Source organism: Triticum aestivum, chromosome 1D, assembly GCF_018294505.1.
Source record: "Triticum aestivum cultivar Chinese Spring chromosome 1D, IWGSC CS RefSeq v2.1, whole genome shotgun sequence".
In the NCBI taxonomy this organism is placed as follows: domain Eukaryota; kingdom Viridiplantae; phylum Streptophyta; class Magnoliopsida; order Poales; family Poaceae; genus Triticum; species Triticum aestivum.
In genome coordinates this window covers 488632510-488640664 of record NC_057796.1, presented here as the reverse complement: position 1 = coordinate 488640664, position 8155 = coordinate 488632510, and the positions used below count along the sequence as shown (strand labels likewise).

Below are 8155 nucleotides of genomic sequence, written 5' to 3'. Positions count from 1 at the left end.
GCCAGAACAGCCCACGACCCACCAGCGGGGTGGCGCGCCCGGCCGCCGAGCCCACCAACGTAGCGGCAGCCGAAGCAAGGGACCCCGGCGTGTCCACAAGCGCCACAAACTAATATCATGTATAGTTATGACAGAGAGACAACACTGGACCGTGGATGTGGTCAATCCTGGCAACTGCTGAATGCTGCCGAATGCTTTATTTATTTTATTTTTAAATCTGTTCCACCTTCCAACTTTTATTTGACCGCAATTAAATACGATGATCGGAAAATGCAATTATCCAGGCCACCGACATCTTGACAATGAGATACACTACTAGTACATTTTATTAACCTTACACTATGAATGAACACCACCAACACCAGTTACACAACAAAGCAGGGGCGAGATCCTCTGATTCTGTGTGATCCTCTGTTTTCTGGGTGCCGTCCTAGCTGGGGAATCTCGGCCATTTTGCTTTCTGGTTTCTATGTCCGTTACGCCGGTACCTGCTTTCTCAAATTTGAAGGCCTGGGCATCAACATTATGTTTCTTTACCTTGTGTTTCTTCTTTCTTGACGACAGAATCAGAGATGGACATTATTCTGCAAGTCAATGGTACATAGCAGGGTCAGATGATGAAACCATTTTTTCTCTTCATCGACAAGCTAACTTTACAGTAAATAATTTGTGTTACGTGGAGAGTGGAGCAGTAAGGAAACAAATTGCATAAATACGACTAAAGTCACTAAACTGTACTCCCTCTGTAAACTAATATAAGAGCGTTTAGATAACTAAAGTAGTGATCTAAACACTCTTATATTAGTTTACGGAGGGAGTACCTAATAAAGAACAGTTAGAACTCTAGCATGACAGGGAGATAATTAACACAAACTGTCTCTTTGTACTCTCTTCCCTCCATGTGTATGTGGTCAATCCTCGCAAGTGCTGAATGCTTTCTTTCTTTTCTTGTCTGTTCCAACTTTTGATTTGACCGCAATTAATACAATGCTGAAAAGTTGCAATTGTTCAGGCCACTGTTCCTGTATGAGATGTAGACCCAGCATGCAATTTGCTCTCTAATGTCAACAAGAATTAAATTGACAATGAGATACATTTCAGTTTACTTTTGACAATGCTACCTTTGCTTTGATCCTCCTTTTCGGACACACTCGGCATAGCTCTAGGACCTTGTTCCAAGATGTTTTCCTGGGCAGCAACAGTATTAGTCTTTGCCTTACTTTTTTTTCTATGGCCCTACAGGTGGAGGCAAATGATTAAATATTTTTTATCTTCGTTAACAAACTAACTTTACAGTAACTATTCTGCGTTACATAGAAAACTGAAAACAAACCGCATATACTGTACGTGACTAGACTGTATCAAATGAACAGCTAGCCATTGACTCCAGCAGCTAGGACGAAAATGGGGTCAATCCTGCTGAACGCTCTCTTTTCCTTCCCTGTTCCACAATCAGTTTGACCGCAGTTAATGCAATGCTGAAAAATCACAATATTCAGCACACTGCAGCTTGACCACAATAGTATCCTTGTCATATCAGATGTTGACTGAACATGCAATCTGCTCCTATAATATCAGTAACAATTAAATTCAGCAATGAGATACATTTCAACTTACACTATAAACACCACAAACACCAATTGTACAACAAACCAGGACTAGCACTACCTAAGAAGAACATGAGCTGGTTCTTTCTGAGATCTCAATGCACCATGCTTGCACTTGCAGTCTTCGTGCTCCTGCTCACACAAACCACAGCAGGATGGTCCAAACCTGATTCATGAAAGACGCATGGAGGAGGATGCATCGCAAGGGAGAGGGAGGCCCTTCTGTCCATCAAAGCCGGCATCACAGCTGACCCGGAGCGCCTCCTCTCGTCGTGGCGAGGGCAGGACTGCTGCCAGTGGGAGGGCATCAGGTGCAGCAACATGACCGGCCATGTCATTGAGCTTGACCTTCATGCACGGTACATCCGGTCTTCCCTGGAAGGTGAGATCAGTTCTTCTCTCAAAACCCTGCAGCATCTGCAACACCTCGACCTTGGCGGGGATTACCATCTCACCGGGCGTCGAGGCCGCCTGCCAGGCTTCTTAGGGTCTCTTGGCAATCTGCGGTACCTCAACCTTTCGGGCCTGAATTTTTCTGGCACGGTGCCCCATCAGCTTGGCAACCTCTCGAGGTTGCGATACCTTGATCTGACATCTTATGGTCTGTACTCAGAAGATCTCCGGTGGCTGTCACAGCTCTCTTTGCTCAAGCATCTTGACATGAGTTTTGCGAACCTCAGCGCCGTGATAGGCTGGGTTGACACAGTGAACATGCTGTCCTCTCTTGAGGTCCTCAGGCTATCAACATGTTCGCTTATTACCACAAACCACTATATGCCTCGCTCGAATCTCACCAGGCTCAAGATCCTCGACCTCTTTCGGAACTCCATTGAAATGCAGTTTGACGCTATTAGCTGGGTTTGGGACGCAAGCAGCCTGAAATATCTCAACCTTGAGTCCAACCATATATATGGTGTGTTTCCTGCACAATAGGGAAACTTGACCTCACTTGAAGTCCTTAAGCTGAGGGAGAACCATATAAAGGGAATGATACCAGACACACTGAGCAGCCTTTGCAGCCTGAGAATATTTGAATTGGCATATAATGATGTTCAAGGGGACGTGACGGAGTTCATCGAGAGGTTACCGAAATGTTCATGGAGTCAGTTGCAGGAGCTGCATCTGGGCCACAATAACATAACTGGCTCACCATCAGATTGGATCAGCCACATGACTAGCTTGAGCACTCTTGATCTCAGTTTCAACAAGCTTACAGGACCTCTGACCACTGCGATAGGCATGCTTTCTAACCTGATTTACCTGAACATAGGGTACAATCAGATGGATGGTCTCATCACTCAAGAGCACTTCTCCAAGCTTACAGAGTTGCAGGAGCTGCACTTATCTGGAAATTCCTTTACCATGAAGCTGAACTCTGACTGGATCCCTCCAAGGAGATTGCTCACACTAGGATTAAGATCATGCTATCTTGGGCCGAGATTTACTCAGTGGCTCAAATCACCAAAGAATATCTCCTACCTTTATATGTCCAATGCCAGCATAGCTGATACCATGCCTGATTGGTTTTGGACTGTGTATAGAAAGGCTGACGTTTTGGACCTCTCAAACAATAACATCAGTGGCACATTACCAGCTACTCTTGGACAGATGGACGCCAGTTTCTTAGATCTAAGCTCGAATCAGTTCATTGGTCCAGTAGAACAGCTGCCTCAGAATATAGCGACTTTAGATCTCTCAAGAAACTCCCTGTCAGGGGCTCTGCCATTAAATGTCAGATGGCCATTATTCATGGATAGTTTGCTTCTATTTGACAACCATTTCACGGGCACTATCCCGGCATCGTTATGCCAAATGAAGTCACTAACATTGCTTGACATTAGAAACAATATGATAACAGGTCAGTTCCCTCGATGTTCAGAGAATGTGGCGTCAAGTTCAGGAACGGTGCCATCAAACACAGCTTCTGTGGATAGTGATTCAAGCTCTGAGATATCATCGTCGATGTCAATTGAAACTCTGAGGCTCAACAACAATAGCCTCTCGGATGAATTCCCTTTGATATTACAGAATTGCCCAGAACTAACTTTTATTGATCTTGGGCAAAATAGGTTTTTTGGAAGTATACCACCTTGGATTGGAGAGAAATTACCACAGCTGAAATATCTGAGCGTCAGGTCCAACATGTTTTCTGGCTATATACCCACGCAGCTTAGAGGACTTCGGTATCTCCAATATTTGGACCTAGCACACAACAACTTCTCAGGTACTATACCTCGATCCCTACTAAACATGGATGGCATGACCAAGACCACAGAATTAGCAGCTCGGGATTACCCATCCAGCACTTCCAGCGACATGGCTACAGTAGATGATGGCATTACTGTAGTAGATGACCCCCAAGATCCTGGTGGTGGGTATGAGCATGCTATGACTGCTAGCATATTTGTAGTCACAAAAGGGCAAGGGCGCGAATATATTGGTCGATTCATAGACATAGTGAGTCTTGATTTATCCTGCAATCATTTAACTGGAAATATCCCGGAAAAATCATTTAACTGCAACCATACACCAGACTTTCCTGGACAACACAAGATAATGGGATAATTGTTGTTGTTGGTCGTCACGGCGACAAGATCATCTTGATCAGACCGCATGAGCACCTTCTGGATCTCGAAGCGGTCCGAGACCTTTCCGATGACAAAGTCCAGCCCGGGGAGCGGCACGATGGCCTTGGTGAAAGCGTTATGCAGAAGATAGCTGCGCCGCCCCGTGATGGCGTCGGTGCGGTAGAGCGCAAGCCAGCTGCCGTGGGCGAGTATGAATCTCGTGTTGTCGGGGAAAGGAACACGCCGGTGAAAACCGTAGTAGTAATCCATGAAAGTGCCGTCTGAGTGGATGATCCACGGCAGCCTCGGACAAACGTGCTCACGCACCGCCGAGTGCCATGGACGGCACACGGCACGGAAGCGGGCGCGGTCGTCGGGGAAGGGGAGGCGGCCGATGACCAGTCCTAGGAGCTCCGACGGGAGATCGGCCCACCGTCGAGAAGGCCGCCAAGCCGACGCCATGGTTCGAGTCGATCTTATGCTGCGCCAGCGGCGGTGTTCGATTATTTCAATCTATCTACTAGCGCAGAGATAAAAGATACGTTGGTAGCATATAGACAGGGAAAGGAGATCCGATCGATACGGGGAATCTGTAAAAAAAATAAACCACGTCGAGACGGACAAGGTTACGTGACGGCCTCGACAAGGTTATATATTGAAAAAGAAAAATGCTATTTCAAACCACGGGCAATCATGAGATGGACTATATCTCTCTCCCGTGATGATGTGTTGCCGGCTCCAAACGTGCATCTATAGAGAATGGAGGTTTATTTTATTTGTTTTTGTGCCCCAAAAGTCATATACTACCTACGTTTTTATTTACTTCTTTTTTGAACACCTGTTTTTATTTACTTTGCATATTGGCTTTGTCTCCGGTCTAACTTTCTAAACTTTGACCAAGTTTATAAAAAATAAATAACATCCACAATACCAAATCAATGCCATTAGAATCATCATTCAACATAGTTTCATACCATTTATATTTTTTATTATGAAAGTTAAGATTGTTCTCGATAAATTTGGTCAAACTTTAGAAAATTTGATTATGGTCAAAGTTGATATACAGAGTAAATAAAAACGGGGGGAGTATTAAATAAAATGGACCCTAATGAGAATTTCTACAGTTGCTCTAAGCATGGAGACATATTTTGTGTGATGGTCGCTTCCATGGATTGTCCCTAACACATCCTTTGGAACTCATAATTGTTGCAAATGCACGTATGTTATATATAGACAAATAATCAAGGTCTACATTATGAATGAATAAACATCACATTAATTAAACAACTAACTCTCGTGGGAAAAACCACGTTGACATACTCCCAATTATTTCTTTCAGGGTTTGAGACTCTTGGTCCATCACGTCATGTACATGTGCGAAGTAGCAGATCAATCCATCCTCCCTGTCACTAAGTGCAGAAACATATTTTGAGTGACGGTCGCTCACGCACAATGTGCCTGTCATCTCCGTTGGAACCCACTCACGGGCGTCCATCCGCCTCTACAACATCCATCTCGAGTGTGTAGCTTCTGGATGAAAGAGGTATGTGTTCTTTATGCCTTAGCATAAGCAACTTACATTTGACGCAATAAGATATCGACTAGTCACTATGTAGTGCCTCGGTTCGCATGGCATGCCCTCGTTGCACTCATAATAGTCGTCCTCATCCTCCTTGCCATTCGGCATCAAACAATCATCTTCATAATATTTGTCCTCGCCATCCAAGAATTGCAATATCGCCTCATCATTGTCGTCGTGCTCCTCCTCTTCTTCATCATCATCGTTGTCATCATCGTCGTCTTAGTCATCAGATGGACCATCTTGGACAGATGACTCGTTGCCATACTCTTCGCTCTTTGGCTCGTCTTCACCCTCATTGCTTGAGACTCCTTGACGGGCATCGTCGTCAAAGGTATCGTTCTTGTTCTCGGGTTTGTTCACTATTGCACAATCATCATTGGACTTGCATGTGACACTCAATCCTTCTTCATCCACGGCATCGTGGCTTGTCGCATCGTTGTAATCCACCTCTAATTTGTCGCCATTGCTCGACACTTCTTTATCGTATTCGTCGTCCTCATTGTATTTCATCTCTTCTCCTTCTTATTCTTCTTCGCTCCACGCTTCTCCGTCATCTTGCTCTTTCGCCTTGTCACCACCAATAACCCACTCAACACCTATAACATTGGGTAAACCATCGTCGTCCTCGTCAAGGTACAATGCGACACTGGTAGAAAAAAGCCCTTTAGTCCCGGTTCGCAAAGGCCTTTAGTCCCGGCTGTGCAACCGGGACTAAATATGCGCGACTAAAGACCCCCCCCCTTTAGTCGCGCCTCTTACGAACCGCGACTAAAGGCTTTAGTCCCGGTTCTCGTGGCTGACCGGGACTAAAGGCCCGTCCACGTGGCCGCCAGGGGTCCGTCGGGGCGGAGGACCTTTAGTCCCGGTTCTCGTGGCTAACCGGGACTAAAGGCCTCGTCCGCAGGTTTAGGGTTTTAGCCCCCCTAAACCTGGTTTCTTTTTAATTTGTAGTGTTTTATTTCTTTTATATTTTATTTTGTGTTTTGTTTTAATTTTGATGAAGTTTCAGTACACATATTCTACGATACTATATACATGCATATGAAATTTCAAACAAGAAGAATTCAAGAGGAATATATAATATATATTCAATCTCGGGTGACCATATACAACTTCGAACAAGTTTCCATACACAATTAGGATGGAGGACCATATACAACTTCGAACAAGTTTCAATCTCGGGTATGCATATAAATGTCTGCGTCCTCGGTATAGTGTTCTCCTTTAGGATTGATGACTTCCCTGAAGAAAAATCCTGCTAATTCATCTTGAATTGGTCGGAAGCGAGCTTCTGGACTAAGCCTCCTCCGCAAGTTATCCGTCGCGTTCCGCACGCTATCCGATGCCTTCCGCTCAGAGGTTAGTCTCCGGATGTTCTCACAAACATAGTATCCACATAGATTGGTCCCCGGTGGCTGCTTATCCACATTAACTAACCTTCTGAAATCTAGCTCATGTTTGAATTCACCGACAATTTCTTCTGAGAACCGTCTCCAAACCCTACAGGGCAAAGAAAATTAAATGAACAAGGGAGTTATTAGTTACTTGATATTAGGAAATGAACGAAAGAGACCGATCGATATAGAGCTCAAATGATTGAAAATAATTACTTTTGCAGCATTTTTCTCATGTCGGCCCAACGCTTTGGATCCGAATCCATAGAGTCCATGATTAGAACTCTGGAGGTGTGAAGTTCAATATTTAGCAGAATCCAGTGGAACCTGCGGACACGTTACATGCACAGTCATGCATAACTCATCGATTAGACATACCATGCATGGAGTAAACAAAAGAGAATGGGCACAAGAGAGAAACACTCACCCAAAATGGTAAGGAAATAGAATATGACTTTTGAGTTGATGCTTTCTAAGAAACTTGTACAAGTCTTTCTCCACGTCTTCGGGGTGATATTGTAACACATGTCCATTAACGATATGTGGGTCAATGAACCCAACATCATGGATGTTTCTTATTTTGCATTCCCAAATCTTCAATCTGCATAATAGCGTACGCAACAATATAGTTAGGACAATATATATATATATATATATATATATATATATATATATATATATATATATATATATATATATATAGTGCAGGCAATGAAGAACGAGATGAGGTAGAAATAAATCACTTACAGAACGTAGCAACTCAGCATAGATTTGTCGAGGTCGCGCAGATTGAACAGCTGGAACAATTCACTCATATGAACTTGTACAGAGTACCGTTTGGTGTGATGCTCCTCTGTAACATCCGCATAAATATATTCTTTGTCGGCCCATGTTATGAATTGCTTGTACCAACGTAGCAGATTTCGCATTTGTGGCGGTAGACTCTTCTCCCGCGCAGGCTCGACGAGAGGCCCATTCCGCACATATTGTAATGCTATCTCACAT

At 44.2% G+C, this 8155-nt stretch overlaps 1 pseudogene; it reads left to right on the top strand.

Annotated features, from left to right (window-relative positions):
- The first annotated feature begins 1679 nt into the window (after positions 1–1679).
- Positions 1680–4461, top strand: LOC123183339 (receptor-like protein EIX2; annotated as a pseudogene).
- Positions 4462–8155: the final 3694 nt, after the last annotated feature.